Source organism: Lissotriton helveticus, chromosome 7 (assembly GCF_964261635.1).
Source record: "Lissotriton helveticus chromosome 7, aLisHel1.1, whole genome shotgun sequence".
NCBI classification, from domain to species: Eukaryota; Metazoa; Chordata; class Amphibia; order Caudata; family Salamandridae; genus Lissotriton; species Lissotriton helveticus.
In genome coordinates this window covers 757,251,019-757,269,816 of record NC_136068.1, presented here as the reverse complement: position 1 = coordinate 757,269,816, position 18,798 = coordinate 757,251,019, and the positions used below count along the sequence as shown (strand labels likewise).

The window sequence follows — 18,798 nt, the reverse complement described above, 5'->3', positions numbered from 1 at the left end:
ACACATGCAATCCTGCTGCTAGGGCTAACCCTAACGAACCCTAAATTACAAAAAGTGCCAAAAGGCTTTTCCTTATGGATTTTGTCCAAACCCCTTCTATCCGGTATTAGACCTTCCCAGGAATGCCCCAAGACCCGCCAACCCACCCGCAAAAAAGCACAACACCCCCAAACAGCCAAAAAGGAAAATCTCATACTTACAATATTTCTCGGCCTTCGGTCCAAACGCGCTGTGCAGCTAGGTCATAACTCCCGTTTTCCACCACGGATTTCCTGAAAAGCAAATGCAATCAAGATTAGACTGTCGCAGCAGTGCTTCCAGTCCCCAAAACTCACCCACAAACACCCGGAAACCCCGCCAAAGAGCACCTCAAAGGCAAGCAAGTCAGCAAAAACTGCAAAAAATTTCCTCCGCCTCCGATTTGGTCCAAACCACTTTTATCCGGTATTAGAGCTTCACAGCAATGGCCCCAGAGCCGTCAACCCAGGAGAAAACTAGTAAAAGACCCCCAAACAGCCAAAAAGCAAAAGTACAAAAAGGGTCACTTAGTCATTTTCTTGCCAATTTCCAAAATCACTCCGCGCGCGCTCTGCAGCTAGGCCCTAACTCCCCTCTGCCACCATGGATTTGCTTCAAACCTCTTGCAAACTAAAGTATCCGTAGCCAGCAGTGCTCCCAGACCCCGAAACCCACCCACAAACACCAGGAAGCCCCCCAAACAGGCCCCCGAAAACGCTACATTGAGCAAAATGTCAGAAATAGCAAAAACAAATTCTGCATGGATTTAGTCCAAACCACTTCTATCCGGTATTAGACCTTCCCAGGAATGCCCCAAGAACCGCCAACCCACCCGCAAAAAAACACAACACCCCCAAACAGCCAAAAAGGAAAATCTCATACTTACAATATTTCTCGGCCTTCGGTCCAAACGCGCTGTGTAGCTAGGTCATAACTCCCGTTTTCCACCAGGGATTTCCTGAAAAGCAAATGCAATCAAGATTAGACTGTCGCAGCAGTGCTTCCAGACCCCAAAACTCACCCACAAACACCCGGAACCCCGCCAAAGAGCACCTCAAAGGCAAGCAAGTCAGCAAAAACGGCAAAAATGTTCCGCCTCTGATTTGGTCCAAACCACGTTTATCCGTTATTAGAGCTTCACAGCAATGGCCCCAGAGCCGTCAACTCACCCGCAAAGAAGTAGAACACCCCCACAAGTGCTGAGTCTTTCTTCATTGGGCGTTATCCAGCCCTCTGCTTTGAGGGAAATAGGAGTCTGGAGGAGGAGGATAGAGGATCATGTTCTTCTGAACTTGTGACAACAAGTCAAAGGGAATCCCTGGAGTGAGCTCGTTTGCTCAATGTGTATGTACCATTGGAGTTACACTAGAGCATTAAGACTACCCACTATACTCTGCTGTGCTATAGTGTCCAGTCAGGTAATAATTTCCACAGAAAAATAAAATTTGTTAACAATCTATTTAATAAAGGATTTTTCATACAACAATAAAAAAGACACAATGTTTAAAATTCCAAAGAAATATTCTTTGAAAAGTAAAAAGACATACAATCAATATCTCATGTGTACAATAATTAAAAAATTCAGAACCAAAGAGTACATATATTACATATTTGCAGTTCATAAACAATAAGAAATTTCACAAAAACACACTATAAAACAATGAACCCCTGTTGTAACTGTGGCCCCTTGTATGTTCTCGCCACTATAGATTCCTCGATCCAACAGCCTAAAATTACTCTTACTGTACTGTATAACTGTGACAAAAATACATGTGCATCCAGTTTGTACTAGGCTTCCCTTGGATTCTTTGGCTTAAAAAAATGCGTCGACGCGTTTCGGTGCAATTCATCTGATTTTATGGCACCTTCCTCAGGACTTCTTGATAGGGGTTTCCTGTGTTTAGAAGATTTCGAATTTTAGTTTCTCTGTTTGGGGAGCAAAAATAATGTGTCAGTATCCGTACTCTTCAAATGTGTACTGTTCATCATTTAACGGTTCTCCCTATTGCTTCAGTTTCACCTTTGTGGGGAGCATTCATATACCTCCATACAGTGCAATCTAGGGTCACCACCTTGTATCTGCCTAGACTCGTCAAGGCAGGGACCTTGCACCATGTTTTTGATATAGCCCAAGTTTTTTTTAAAAATTTTTTTTTACTATGGTGCAGATGTCGTTCTCTCATGGTGTCATACTTTGTCTCTTAATCCACTACTTACAAGCATATCATTTGTATATGGTGACTCTTATTTCCTCCAAATATATTTCACTGTGGAAACCATTACTGTGGGCATTCCCCATATACATTGGGCAATTGGAAAAACTAGAGTAAAAATTTTCTCATGATCTGACCTTTACATGAAGGGTATTCTCCCCATCGGTAGATATGATAGGGGATCCAGGAGGGGCCTCTGCGGCGTGTTATTTACAATCCCCACTGTCTTGCTGGCATGGCCTGATAGGAGACATATGACCTGGGTCAGGGACTGTTTATTACAGGAATAACATGGATTCTCAGATAGATAGTGGTGACTTTCGCAAGATTCTCATATTCTCACCTTTACATCAGGGGTGTATTCCCTATTGAAAAGGATCCAATCAAAGCCAGTACGGCGTGTCCTTCGATGTCTGCCGTCTCTAGCTGCTATAGCCTAGTAAGGGACATATACACTAGGTCAGGCACAGGTTTGTTAAGAGAAAGCCATAAGCCCACAGGAGAAAAAGGAGTTTTGATTACCTTTTCGTCTTTAGATAAAAGCCTCCTCGTGTGGGGGTTTCTTTTTCAGTTTTTTTGTTGTTTTTTTCGTCTTTGTGGCTTATATGTGCGTGTATCTATTTAAACAAGACGGTACATTCATCATTGCCTTTCCGTTTCTGACTTTAATCGTATTATTACAGTGCTTTTGTCACGTGCGTGTCTTACCTTAAAATATTATACAACTCTCTTCGAACGGGCATACAGTGTTTGCAGACCTCACGGGAACTGGATGTGTTCTGGTGGGGTCAAAAAACGTATGGGATGATTATTTAGAAAGCGTACTCAGTTTAGTTGTTATCTATTCTTTTTTTCTTGGGCACTACATCGGATGTTAAACTTTTTTTGGCACTCTCCACTTTAGGACTTGTGGTTTTAAAGTTTGCTTTAAACCCTCGTTTAAGTCTAGCTCTCTGTTGTATTTCATATAAATATATTGTCCCCGGGTTCTACACAGAGTTGTGGCAGTGGTTGTGGAATGTTAGATTAATCACCACCAGGTCCTGGATTACGTTACATTATCATATTCCACTTTTCTGCTCGAGCACCTTAGCATTAAACTAAAGGTCTACTGTTCTACCAGTTTTTAACAAAAACATTGGCCCCCATCTGTCTAGTTGGACTAACTCAGGCTCTCTACTTCTTACCTTCGTATACCGGGTGCCGCGTCTCTGCCTCGTTCTGTTCTCTCTCTGTTGTCTATGCAGAACGCGCTTCTATTTACGTGTTCGTTCCGCCCCTCAATTACTCACAGCTGTGTAGTCACTTGTCAGCCAGGGCTTTATATGTATATGCCGAGTCGCCATCTTGGAGTGGTGCTCGTATCGTTAATTTGAGACATATATACTTACGGGGACTTGCCCTCATGTTCATTTAGGCAGCGTATTTTATGTATATATAAAAATTTCCCTGGGTGACGTCCAGGGCGCGGGGTGTTTCCTGCCTTTTTGTTCATGGTCATGGACTCGCCGTCCTGCCCTCACTTAATATGTGGCCCTTAAAGATCTTACAGCGCCATCTTAGAGCAGTATTTGGCCGGCAAAGATAAGAAAGTCGACGAGATTTATCCGCCATTAGTTGATTTAATAGGCCCCTTGTTATTTCATAAAATTTATGTTTCTTTACCGGACAAAAGAAAGTCAGTTTAATAATTTTTGCTTTTAATTTATAATTTATATTCACGTTTTTCCGAGAGTTGTCTGTTGATTTATAAGGGAATTCTATCTGCTACATAGCTTTTTTTTAATTTATTATTAAATGCGTTCCCTAGAACAAAAAATGTTATGGGTTTCATTGTAACTTTAGCTAGCTCTTTAACTTCGAAGGAGTGATTTCACAGTTTGATTGAATAAGAAATGTACCCTATTGGTACATCAACCTACTCAATTACATCTCAAGATATCTTTTATTTAGACATTGCGATGGTTTAGTACCCCTTGCGGGCAATCACTAGTGAACAATAGAGGTATATATTTTAATAGTTTAATTTATAAAAAAATTTTTTTTAGAGGACTCATCATGTATATGTGGACTAATATCTTTAGGTAGGAGGGAGGATTGATTTCTCTATATTACAGGAGAACCTCCCACTCTTCCCTAGAGTTAAGGCCTTTCTTTATTGTGTTGAACTTAATCATAAACCACTGTTCTTGTTGTTTACGTCTAGTGGTACTGTTGCCTAGTCTGGTCTGCTCTTTTATCCTTTCTAAGATGACCCACCTGAGATCTTTCTCACTGTGACCCTGTTCTTTCCAGTGGGCTACCAGAGGGGCATTTTCTTTATTGTTTTTGATAGCGGACTTGTGTTCACCAATCCTTAGTCTCACCTCACGACCAGTTTCACCTATGTACGCTTGCTCACACGGGCATAGAATCATGTACACTGCATTTTTAGTTCTACAGTTGTTTAAAGTAGTGATGTCGTGTGTTACTTCATTGTGTGTCACCTTTTTTGTTACTATACATAAATCACAGATGCAGCAATTGCCACATTTGTTATTACCAACTGCTTTAGTTCCAGTGAGGGTAGTTTGACTTTCTATGACATCCTCCCTGTATGTATGTACAAGGTTAGATCTCAGATTCTTGTTTTTTCTATATGCATAAAGCGGGCGTTCCAAGATAGTGGTGTCCGTTCCGTTATTAAGGATTTTCCAATTGTGATTGATTATATTTTTCACCTGATTGGCTATCTTCGAGTGTTGACTAACCATCACAATTTTATCCTGTACTCTCTTCTCTTTTTTATTTAATAGACACTCCCTATCGTAGTAGCGAGCCCTTTTCAGGGAGTGGTCAATGAGTTTCTTAGGATAACCTCGCTCTCTGAATTTCTTTTTCATTTCACCAGCATGTCTGTGGAAATCTGTTAAATCTGTGCAGTTCCTTCTCAAACGGAGGAACTCCCCGAAGGGTATTGAATCTTTTTGACTCTTGGGGTGAAAGCTGTTATAGTGCAAAATAGAATTGCGATCTGATTCCTTTTTGTAGAGTTCTACCTTAAGTTGTCTGTCCTCGCTTTTAATACAGATATCCAGAAAGTTTACCCTCATCTTGCTATATGCTGCTGTGAATTTGAGGTTGGGATCTCCCAAATTCAGCCAAGATAGGAATTCTTCCAATGCTTCTGTGGGACCCTGCCAGATGAAGAATATATCGTCAATGAAGCGAGCCCAGTTCCGGATGTTTTCGAAAAATGGGCTCACTTCATTGTATATGTGCTTGTCCTCAAATAAGCTGACGTATATACAGGCCAGACTTGGGGCACAGGTTGCGCCCATGCTGGTCCCTTTCTTTTGAATGTACAGGTCTTTCTTGAAAAGGAAAATGTTGTTCAAAAGTACCATGGAGACACATCTAACAATAAAATCTTTGCTTCCACCCTCAATCTCTGTATTTTCTAAGAGGCTGTTCACTGCTATGATGGTATCTTTCTGCGGTATATTGGTGTAGAGTGACTCTACATCGAGAGTCACCATGAGCTCATTGTCCTCGTCAAAGTGGGTCCCTTCAACTTTAGATATCATGTCCGCAGTATCGCGGATGTACGACTTTTGCTTTTCCACCAGTGGTTTTAAAAACCTGTCCGCATACTGGCTCAGAGGTTCCAGTAGGGAATCGATCGAAGCCACTATTGGTCTCAGCGGCGGATTGTTAAGGCTTTTGTGGACCTTTGGCAGTCCGTAAAATGCTGGTGTTTTGGGATTTGGATTGCTCAGGAATTTCCATTCATCCTCAGTGATGCCACCTTCTTCCAAGGTTTTTAGGAGCAAGGTTTCTACATCTTTTTTTAATTTAGTGAGTCTAGATTGGGGGACTCTGGCGTAGTGCTGTTCGTTTGATAAAAGGCATCTAACTTTTTGGTCGTAGTCGGTTGTATCAAAAACTACGACTCCTCCTCCTTTGTCCGCAGGCTTTATTGTTATGTTAGTGTCTGCGGATAAGGAATTGATGGCCTCTCTTTGCTCCTTATTAATGTTTTGTTCTTGGAAATGTTTTTTCTCCAATAACATGCCTATTTCTAATTTTACGATGGATTCAAAAATCTCCAGATTTTTGTCCACCATGCCTAGGCTAGGGGTGAATGTAGATTTGGCTCGTAAGCCTGAGTCCGTTGGTGGTTCTCTATTTGGTCTATTCTCAAAAAACCTGCGTAATCTTATTTTGCGAAAGAAAGATCTGAGATCTTTCTCTAGCTGGAACTTGTTTATGCCTGTAGTTGGAACAAAGTTGAATCCCATACCTAATACCTGCTTCTCTGCGTTCGTTAGGGTTCTCTGAGATAGGTTTATTATTGGGGTTGTTTCTAGCGCCAATATATTTTGTTCCTGGTCCTTTTGTATTCCTGAGGGGCCGGGTTCTGTTGATAGTCCTGCTCCTGTTCTCTTTGAGCAGGTCTCTTGGAATATTGGCCCCTCCCTCTCCCCCGGAAGTTCCCGCGGCTTCTCTGTGGGCGCTGGTCTAAAAAAGGGGTTTCATATTCCCTGTTAGGTCCAGCGTATTCTTCCTCTTCTCTGCACTGTTCTTCCTCCTCAATACTGCTTTCTGATGTCCCTGAGAAGTGTACGTGTTTTGGTCTTCTGGGTTGGAACCTTGTCTGGAATCTAGGTTTGGGACCCTCGTTTCTATAGTTCTCAGATTTTTCGGTGTAATAATCCTTTTGTAAGAAAGGGTAAACTACTTCTTGGCTGAATTTATTTATGTCTTTTCTCAGCTTTTGAGTTTTACGGTTGGTTAAATACTCACAGTACCCTTTCATATCTGTGTTAATTTCCTCCAGTCTTTTTTTGACATCCTCAACTATATTATTCTCTAACAGTGCTTTTTCTAACTCCTCCATTTCTTTTATTTCTATGAGGACAGTGGTCTGGGCGGTTTCAATAATGAGCAGCATGAGATCTCTACTACATCTGTTGCAGATAAAAGTCCAAGTTTCCAGGAACTTCTGGTTATCTACAAACAGCCCTGGTTCATTACGAATTTGCAATCCTATAGGTATCTTACCCGCCCTTACATACTGTGTCATAAATTCAGCATGCAGTTCAGTCCTAATGATTTTCTTTTTCAAATTAATTAATTGATTCCACTTTTCTCCTCCATTGGGGATGACTGTAATGTTATTGCTGCCTCTATTTGAGCTTAATATTTTGTTGAGTTGATCTTCACTAAAGCCAAAGGTCTTTAGTGTATCCATTCTATGATTGGACAACGACTATTGGGTTTTATTGGGGTAGGAAAAAACTGTAATAGTCACCATAAAAAACCTAGACTCTCCAGCACAGGGCCGTACTTAAAAGATTTCAAGAGAGAGGGTGCCCCACTGCGACCAGGGAACAGGGCACAAGTGACAACAAGTCAAAGGGAATCCCTGGAGTGAGCTCGTTTGCTCAATGTGTATGTACCATTGGAGTTACACTAGAGCATTAAGACTACCCACTATACTCTGCTGTGCTATAGTGTCCAGTCAGGTAATAATTTCCACAGAAAAATAAAATTTGTTAACAATCTATTTAATAAAGGATTTTTCATACAACAATAAAAAAGACACAATGTTTAAAATTCCAAAGAAATATTCTTTGAAAAGTAAAAAGACATACAATCAATATCTCATGTGTACAATAATTAAAAAATTCAGAACCAAAGAGTACATATATTACATATTTGCAGTTCATAAACAATAAGAAATTTCACAAAAACACACTATAAAACAATGAACCCCTGTTGTAACTGTGGCCCCTTGTATGTTCTCGCCACTATAGATTCCTCGATCCAACAGCCTAAAATTACTCTTACTGTACTGTATAACTGTGACAAAAATACATGTGCATCCAGTTTGTACTAGGCTTCCCTTGGATTCTTTGGCTTAAAAAAATGCGTCGACGCGTTTCGGTGCAATTCATCTGATTTTATGGCACCTTCCTCAGGACTTCTTGATAGGGGTTTCCTGTGTTTAGAAGATTTCGAATTTTAGTTTCTCTGTTTGGGGAGCAAAAATAATGTGTCAGTATCCGTACTCTTCAAATGTGTACTGTTCATCATTTAACGGTTCTCCCTATTGCTTCAGTTTCACCTTTGTGGGGAGCATTCATATACCTCCATACAGTGCAATCTAGGGTCACCACCTTGTATCTGCCTAGACTCGTCAAGGCAGGGACCTTGCACCATGTTTTTGATATAGCCCAAGTTTTTTTTAAAAATTTTTTTTTACTATGGTGCAGATGTCGTTCTCTCATGGTGTCATACTTTGTCTCTTAATCCACTACTTACAAGCATATCATTTGTATATGGTGACTCTTATTTCCTCCAAATATATTTCACTGTGGAAACCATTACTGTGGGCATTCCCCATATACATTGGGCAATTGGAAAAACTAGAGTAAAAATTTTCTCATGATCTGACCTTTACATGAAGGGTATTCTCCCCATCGGTAGATATGATAGGGGATCCAGGAGGGGCCTCTGCGGCGTGTTATTTACAATCCCCACTGTCTTGCTGGCATGGCCTGATAGGAGACATATGACCTGGGTCAGGGACTGTTTATTACAGGAATAACATGGATTCTCAGATAGATAGTGGTGACTTTCGCAAAATTCTCATATTCTCACCTTTACATCAGGGGTGTATTCCCTATTGAAAAGGATCCAATCAAAGCCAGTACGGCGTGTCCTTCGATGTCTGCCGTCTCTAGCTGCTATAGCCTAGTAAGGGACATATACACTTCTGAACTTGTGAACCTGAGGAATGCAGACTGCAGCACCTTCAAATCAATAAGCAAACAAGTGAAGTCAGTTCTGCTGATGGGCTTGTTTTGGTGATTAGGTGATTAAAGTTTGAATTAAATTAACTGTGCAAAGCAAAGAAAGACAGACACACAGGAATAAAAGTGAATAAGGATGAAAAAGAAAGTTATTGATTCATTGTCTCATTTTCAGGGCTCGGTGTCAGGGAATAAGAATAAGAGTTCGTCATCATACTCTGCAAATTCAGGCAGGGTGAGGTCAGTGTCACCGAACAAAGAACAAATTCCCTCATCTACGTTGCTGTCCTCCTCGTCTTCATGCGGCGTGCTTTATCGTACTTTGTAATCTGGTGGTATGAGGTGCTGATTCATCTTGATCATTGTTAACCTCTCCACATTTTTGGGTGAGAGGCGGCTCCGTTTGGGAGTTACAATGCCACCAGCAGCACTGAAAACACGTTCAGAAGACACGCTTGCGAGTGGGCAAGACAAGTAGTTTATAGCCAGGTTGGAGAGCTGTGGCCACAAATCTTTTTTCCCATGCCAATACGCCAATGGCTCAGCATTAAGATAGACCTCTGTTGAGTCATTCAGATAGTCCTGCACCATCGACTCAAGGTCCTCAACGGTTCCTCCACTTTGCTTATTTTTTGCTGTGACCTTTTGAGAACCAAACCCAAGCCAAGTTAGCCAATCCTCTTCAGCTGCCAATGTTACTGTTGTGTCTGGTGCAGATGATCCGGTTGCCGGTGTCTTTAACGGCTGAGAGGTCACTTGTGCCACAGCCAGAGGTGCAGAAGTGGATTGTTTTTACTGGGGATGGCCTGCTGAAGCTGATGCTGATGTACTGCCTTTTCCTTCAATATCCCGCCGTTCTTTTTCAAACCTCTTGGCTGACCAGGCTAGCCAACGTTTGTACTTTGTAACATCTTCATCAGCAAAAGGAAAGAATACTTGGCCTGCCAGCGCCTTTTTGTAGCGTGGATCCAGAATAGTAGCACAAATGTTATGCTGTTCTGAGTGGATCATTTTAAGACGTTCATCACCACGTAGGCGCTCTAATAATTTCTCCGCCAAAACCAAAGGCTCTTTGTTTTTTTCATCTTTTTGAAAAACCGCCTTCAGTTGGTGCTCCAGCATGCACAACAATGGGATAGCTTTTCCAAAATTACAGTCCTCCTTGCTGACTGAACGCGTTAAGACCTCAAAAGGACGTAGCATGTCTGTCAGGCTTTTAACTAGGTCCCATTGCGCTGCATCCATCCTCAGGTCCTTCTGAGCTGTACCCTGTTTTAAGAAATAGTGATCGAGTACCGTATACTGCTCATACAGACGCTCAAGCATGTAGAAGGTTGAGTTCCAACGTGTTGCCACCTCCTGGATGAGTGCTTTCACTGGCATTCGACGTTCATGTAGCAGGCTCCTCAGATGCTTCCGGGCCTTAAAAGAATGGCTGAAATGGTTGCAGCTCCATGGCCTTAACTACATTGGCGCCATTATCCGTGGAAACATAACCAATCTGGCGTTTTTTTGGGGACAGCCAGTGAAAGACCTTTGTGTTAAACTCATCCAAAATGTTTTGTGCTGTGTGACGTTTCTCCAAGCCAAACATGGCTAGTGTTGCATTTTTCCGAGCAGCTTTAAAAACTTGGTCCGGGTCAACACCTGCGTTTAGCTTTGCTTTAACCCCTGAAAAAGAGACCCAGTGTGCAGTGATGCACATGTAATCAGCGCCTGCGCCACTGGTCCACATGTCTGTTGTCAGATGTATAGTGTGAACAGCACTCTTCTGCAAAGCTGCCCCAATCACCTCCAGCACATCTTCATGTAGTGCTGGAACCGCAACTCTGGCAAAATAGAACCGGCTAGGAACCTTCCATTTAGGGCAGAGCGCTGCCACTAATTCTAGAAAACCTACCGCTTCTACAAAAGAAAAAGGGAGAAGGTCCAGAGCTAGCATTTTAGCCAGCTTAGTGTTATACAGACGCGTCAGTGGGTGGTTGCGTTCATATGGCGCGTCTGAACAAAACATGGTTCTAATGTTGCCCTGGACCAAGCATTTACGGGATGATAATGACTTCTTTGACCCAGTTATGCTCGCTGATGAACTTTTTCGCATTGGTGTCTCACTCGCTCCCACACTCTAAGTGTGCCTCACATGGGGTGTGCTGCTGACAGGGGTACTGGGTGTAAGTGAAGTGTTTGACACGTCTTCTTTCTCCTCGTCATCATCAGATGAAACATCAACGTTTTCTTGACTTCCAGTTCGTGCTTCCTTGATCTCCTTTAGGTGCGCAAACCATTGGACAGCGTGCTGTCTCCTAAGATGACCTCTCTGGCCTCCGGTACCATAGTTGGTACCAAACTTACCACGACTAACTGCAAGCTTACAAATGCTACAAATGGCGAAATTTTCCCTTTTTGGGCAAACACTAAAGAAGTCCCAAACTGGGGACTTGAATTGTCTATGGGGGCCGGAGGAGGCGGCGATACTGGTGGTGGTGGTCATGCTGCTAATGCCAGATGAAGTGGAGGATGTGGATTGCCGAACTTTAGTACGTTGTGCACTTTCACCACCACTAATTGAGGTCGAGGTGGATGGAGGTCCCTTCTGGCGAGGAAGAAATATGGAAGCGGTACGAGTTGGTGTACTAGTTAACTCCAATGATTGTGGTGTTTCCACTGCCTCCTCGTCGACAACATCATCATCATCACGCTCAGCAGCTTTTCGGGCTAGGGTCAAAATGTCTGTTTGCTGCATGCCCGCTGGGGCTGCAGTGACCTTTATGATGACTGGGTCGTCGTTGTCAGAGTCTTCATCAGCAGCAGTATCCGCCACTTCTTGTTGAGCCTCATCACACTCCATAACTCTGAGACTTTGGACGAGCTTCCTTTTACGCTTAACTACCTTTGTCAGATCATGGTGTGCCTCACTCTCAGACGGCAGTGGTGCTGGTTCCCAATTTTGATCTGTATCATCAGAAGGAGGTGTGCTTGAAGAAGATGTAGACACCACCCTTGATCTCTTCCTTGCTAGGGGTGTGGAAGACAATGAATGATCATCAGGAGGAGTGGCTTCCTCAAATGATACCTCGCCTTGATTGTCGATTTCCTGATGTGCCCCTACTTCGGGAGGAACAACTATTGTGGGCACTTGTGACCCTCCATGCACCTCTGATTGCGCATCTCCTTATGCTGCCTCTCCTTCCACATGTACTTGGGCTTGTACTTGCACATGTGGTTTTTGTTGCGGCTGTGGTTGTTCAACACTCGTCAGATGAGTTACATCAACCTGTGTTGATTGAGGGACATTGCTGCTACTTTCTTGCGATGAGCCAACATCACTGGTCGATGGTGATTGAATAACTAGACTAAGTGCCTCTGCAGCAGTCAAGGGCTTAGACTTAACTTGGCGTGGTGGTGGTGGTGGCACTGAGCCCAAAGGAGCGGGGTGCTGCTCCCAGCTTGGTCCCCAGCAGATACCGCTGCTGCTGCAGGCGTACTTTTTTTTTTACTCCCAAAAAAGGGGCGGCCGGCACACCAGTCTCCTTGGTAACTTGCTTCTTCTGCTCCTTACTGGCAACTTTCTTGCTAGAGGAGCTACAGGGAACTTTTTTGGGGGCCATCTTCTTCAGAGCAGGTCAGAACAGCAGGCCGCAGTTGCACGAGTTGTAGAGTTGTCTGTGTCCAGACGTGACGTCGCGTGACGTTATGCTGCACACACACACCGCTGCAGGACTTTTTCCTGGCACTGGTGGTTCTCTTGAGTCTTGTGCACCTAAAAGCAATGGAAGACAGAGGAACACCAGTTCAGTCATACACCCCAAAAAATCGAAAAACACCGAAAAATCAGCACAATCCCATGCCATCCATGATGTTTACATTCAAGACACCCCACAGAAAGACTAGGCCCATGCAACTAAGCATGGGCGGATTTTGCGGATCCACGATTCGGGGATTTAGCGGATCCACGGATCGTGGATCCGCAAAATCCGCCTATTTAGCGGATTCAGCGGATTTGCGGATTGGGGGCGGGGCTTCCTCGAGTGTGTGGGCGGGGCCAAACGGACGGGGCTTCCACGCGAGCGCACATGCCTCTTGTGTGTCTAAAAGGTCAGCATCGATGGTATATTTGGGAAGAAGGCACATCTGCCCAGCCTCCCAACGCTGATGAATGAGTCACTGCATTTGCGCTTCAACTAGTTCCAGCGACCAAGTGTGTGTTACTATGCAATCGCGCCGAAGTGCGCAGGGGTCCCTTTAGTGAAATGTCCATCATAGTGGGTAAATGGCGGGAAGACGGTGCACACCTCGAGTGTGTGGGCGGGGCCAAACGGACGGGGCGTCCATGCGAGCATGCCTCTTGTGTGTATAAAAGGGCAGAGACCGATCAGAGCAGCAGATTAATTTTTGGGCTGATCAATGAGTCACTGAATTAAAGCTTCAACTAGGGCACATGCTTTATTGATATCTGCAAGTGTTTCCTGTTGAGGTTTATTTTTTTGTGCCAGGACCGTCGTGCCCGAATGAACCCTGCCCTTCATATTTATTCAAGAAGACACCACCGTTGAAATAATTTACGATGGCGCCGGCAAGCTGCCAGCGCCATCCTGCAATAGTTACTTAATTAGCTTCAACAGGAAGCTCCAACTGTTAAAATAAAGCAGGCGCTCGAGCCCCTGCTGTATCTTATCTATTAGAGCTTCCTGTGGAAGCTAATTAAGTAACCATTTGAGGATGGCGCTGGCAGCTTGCCGGCGCCATCGTAAATTATGCAGGCTTGAACTTTTGACCGCAAAATCCGCTCCGATCGCGGATTGCGGATTCTCGGTAAATCCGCGAGAGTTCGCGGATCGCGGATTTACCGAAAATCCGCAAAATCCGCGATCGGAGCGGATTTTGCGCTCATGCTTACATGCAACACTCACTACCCCTGGGCATAAAGGTTGAAAGCTAAGCAAAATGGTTGCAGACTTAAGAACACTGCCTGCATTCAAAATGGCCCCCTGCCTCCCAGCACATGGCCAGGGCCTGCCTGTAGCAGCACTCAAAATGGCCCCCACCCACATGGCCTGTCCCCATGAACACCCCAAAAAAACGAAAATCACAGAAAAATCAGCACAATGCCAAGCCATCCATGCCCTCCATGATGTTTACATTCAAGACACCCCACAGAAGACTAGGCCCAAGCAACACTCACCACTCCTGGGCAAAGGGCCCCACCAGCAGCCCCAAAAAAAGACAAAAAACACAAAATTCAGCACAATCCCAGCCCATCCATGGCCTCAATGGTGTTTAAATTCAAGAATACACCCCACAGAAAGACTAGGCCCACGCAACACTCACCACCCCTGGGCAAAGGGCCCCACCAACAGCCCCAAAAAAACGACAAAAACCACAAAAATCAGCACAATCCCAGCCCATCCATGGCCTCAATTCAAGAAGACACCCCACAGAAAGACTAGGCCCATGCAACACTCACCACCCCTGGGCATAATGGATGAAAAGTAGGCAAAATAAGTGCAGGCCTCAGACACTGCCTCTCTTCAAAATGGCCCCTTGCACCCCAAGCACATGTTGCCTGTACCAGCAGCACTCAAGATGGCCACCACCACCAACCACATGGCCAGTCCACATCAACAGTACACCCCAAAATAAAATGAAAAACACTCAAAAATCACCACAATCCAATGCCATCCAGGATGTTTACATTGAAGAGAGTGAGACCCCACAAGCAGACTCAGTCCATGCACCACCACCCCTGGGCAAAGGGCCCCACCAGCAGCCCCACAAAAATGACAAAAACCACAAAAATCAGCACAATCCCAGCCCATCCATGGCCTCAATGGTGTTTAAATTCAAGAAGACACCCCACAGAAAGACTAGGCCCATGCAACACTCACCACCCCTGGGCATAATGGATGAAAAGTAGGCAAAATAAGTGCAGGCCTCAAACACTGCCTCTCTTCAAAATGGCCCCTTGCACCCCAAGCACATGTTGCCTGTACCAGCAGCACTCAAGATGGCCACCACCACCAACCACATGGCCAGTCCACATCAACAGTACACCCCAAAATAAAACGAAAAACACACAAAAATCACCACAATCCAATGCCATCCAGGATCTTTACATTAAAGAGAGTGAGACCCCACAAGCAGACTCAGTCCATGCACCACCACCTCTGGGCAAAGGGCCCCACCAGCAGCCCCAAAAAAACGACAAAAACCATAAAAATCAGCACCATCCCAGCACATCCATGGGCTCAATGGTGTTTAAATTCAAGAAGACACCCCACAGAAAGACTAGGCCCATGCAACACTCACCACCCCTGGGCATAATGGATGAAAAGTAGGCAAAATAAGTGCAGGCCTCAGACACTGCCTCTCTTCAAAATGGCCCCATGCACGCCAAGCACATGTTGCCTGTACCAGCAGCACTCAAGATGGCCACCACCACCAACCACATGGCCAGTCCACATCAACAGTACACCCCAAAATAAAACGAAAAACACACAAAAATCACCACAATCCAATGCCATCCAGGATGTTTACATTAAAGAGAGTGAGACCCCACAAGCAGACTCAGTCCATGCAGCACCACCCCTGGGCAAAGGGCCCCACCAGCAGCCCCAAAAAAACGACAAAAACCATAAAAATCAGCACCATCCCAGCACATCCATGGCCTCAATGGTGTTTAAATTCAAGAAGACACTACACAGAAAGACTAGGCCCATGCAACACTCACCACCCCTGGGCATAATGGATGAAAAGTAGGCAAAATAAGTGCAGGCCTCAGACACTGCCTCTCTTCAAAATGGCCCCTTGCACCCCAAGCACATGTTGCCTGTACCAGCAGCACTCAAGATGGCCACCACCACCAACCACATGGCCAGTCCACATCAACAGTACACCCCAAAATAAAACGAAAAACACACAAAAAACACTACAATCCAATGCCATCCAGGATGTTTACATTAAAGAGAGTGAGACCCCACAAGCAGACTCAGTCCATGCACCACCACCCCTGGGCAAAGGGCCCCACCAGCAGCCCCAAAAAAACGACAAAAACCATAAAAATCAGCACCATCCCAGCACATCCATGGCCTCAATGGTGTTTAAATTCAAGAAGACACTACACAGAAAGACTAGGCCCATGCAACACTCACCACCCCTGGGCATAATGGATGAAAAGTAGGCAAAATAAGTGCAGGCCTCAGACACTGCCTCTCTTCAAAATGGCCCCTTGCACCCCAAGCACATGTTGCCTGTACCAGCAGCACTCAAGATGGCCACCACCACCAACCACATGGCCAGTCCACATCAACAGTACACCCCAAAATAAAACGAAAAACACACAAAAAACACTACAATCCAATGCCATCCAGGATGTTTACATTAAAGAGAGTGAGACCCCACAAGCAGACTCAGTCCATGCACCACCACCACCCCTGGGCAAAGGGCCCCACCAGCAGCCCCAAAAAAACGACAAAAAACACAAAATTCAGCACAATCCCAGCCCATCCATTGCCTCAATGGTGTTTAAATTCAAGAAGACACCCCACAGAAAGACTAGGCCCATGCAACACTCACCACCCCTGGGCATAATGGATGAAAAGTAGGCAAAATAAGTGCAGGCCTCAGACACTGCCTCTCTTCAAAATGGCCCCTTGCACCCCAAGCACATGTTGCCTGTACCAGCAGCACTCAAGATGGCCACCACCACCAACCACATGGCCAGTCCACATCAACAGTACACCCCAAAATAAAACGGAAAACACACAAAAATAACCACAATCCAATGCCATCCAGGATGTTTACATTAAAGAGAGTGAGACCCCACAAGCAGACTCAGTCCATGCACCACCACCCCTGGGCAAAGGGCCCCACCAGCAGCCCCAAAAAAACGACAAAAACCACAAAATTCAGCACAATCCCAGCCCATCCATGGCCTCAATGGTGTTTAAATTCAAGAAGACACCCCACAGAAAGACTAGGCCCATGCAACACTCACCACCCCTGGGCAAAGGGCCCCACCAGCAGCCCCAAAAAAACGACAAAAACCACAAAATTCAGCACAATCCCAGCCCATCCATTGCCTCAATGGTGTTTAAATTCAAGAAGACACCCCACAGAAAGACTAGGCCCATGCAACACTCACCACCCCTGGGCAAAGGGCCCCACCAGCAGCCCCATAAAAACGACAAAAAACACAAAATTCAGCACAATCCTAGCCCATTCATGGCCTCAATGGTGTTTAAATTCAAGAAGACACCCCACAGAAAGACTAGGCCCATGCAACACTCACCACCCCTGGGCATAATGGATGAAAAGTAGGCAAAATAATTGCAGGCCTCAGACACTGCCTCTCTTCAAAATGGCCCCTTGCACCCCAAGCACATGTTGCCTTTACCAGCAGCACTCAAGATGGCCACCACCACCAACCACATGGCCAGTCCACATCAACAGTACACCCCAAAATAAAACGGAAAACATACAATTCTCACCACAATCCAATGCCATCCAGGATGTTTACATTAAAGAGAGTGAGACCCCACAGGCAGACTCAGTCCATGCACCACCACCCCTGGGCAAAGGGCCCCACCAGCAGCCCCAAAAAAACGACAAAAACCACAAAATTCAGCACAATCCCAGCCCATCCATGGCCTCAATGATGTTTAAATTCAACAAAACAGTTGTATCATGCACCCATAACCAACCCTGGTCCTACTGGATACTGTGGCTACCCACAATATATTTTATGTAATGTTCTGAAAAAGTTCCAAAATTGTAGTTGCAGCAACTGTAATGCCCCAAACAAACTTACTTATGAAAGTTGATTTCTAATCCAAAAGTGATCCAAAGAAAGTCAAAAAGGCCTTAAATCCAAATATCCAGCAGCACCCACAAAAAGTAATCCTTCCAGGTCAAGGTCCAAATGAAAGTGACCAGCACATGAAGAAAGCACTGGGACGAGCCTGCTGGACAGGAACAGGAAGTTGGAGACTGTGGGGCACTTCCTCCCCCCCCAAAAAAAATGTACTCCTTGCATAAAAAAAGGGCATGTAAATGTAAACCTGAGGAGTGATTCTGATAAAAATCATCATTTTCTGAAGGTTTATGCTGTTTGCTGGTGGATTTCTTGTGCAGAATTGCAAAATCTCTATTTCGCGAGTGCGAGATTGTTCCTGTCCGCCGCAACTAAGTGTTCGCAATTGCGAACTCTCGCGAGGCGTGCTCTGCAAGGTGGCAAGCCGCGATTACGTATTCGCGGGTGCCAAACTCCCGCGGGATCCCGCAGCAAGATCCAAAATGGCGCAGCACTCGCAAAATATGATCGAGAAAAACAACTCGGCAAACGCTGAATGACGGAAAGTGAACGCCGTGCACCACGCTGCGCGCCGCAATATTGTATCACCAAGCAAAAAATCCGCCGCGTGCGAATGCATGGATTTTCGTCAAATTCGCGAGAGTTCGTGGATTGCGAATTTTCAGAAAATCCGCAAAATCCACGAGCGGAACGGATTTTACGCCCATGCTTAGTTGCCTCGTCGGGGCTCGTGTGTCTCCTCGCTTACCTCCGTGGGGGTGCACAGCCGCTGCCAGGGGTCCCCAGTCTCTCCGGAATCGCCTCAGCGCGAGGCGGCCGCCATTTACCGTCCGCGGGCGCAATCAGGTCCGTTGCCGGTCGCCAGGCTCCTCGCCTCCACCAGCGGCAAATTTTACCAGCGTTAGATGCGGTCAAGGTCCGGGGGGACTCCTCACCTCAGGAGCACCGTTTTTTATTCAAA

The 18,798-nt window shown here is 45.1% G+C and overlaps 1 protein-coding gene across 1 annotated transcript in view; it reads right to left on the bottom strand.

The window, feature by feature from the left end:
* Positions 1–18,798, bottom strand: part of LOC144767027 (uncharacterized) — a 94,335-nt gene that overhangs the window by 24,361 nt on the left and 51,176 nt on the right. The gene's annotated exons all lie outside the window — the stretch shown is intronic.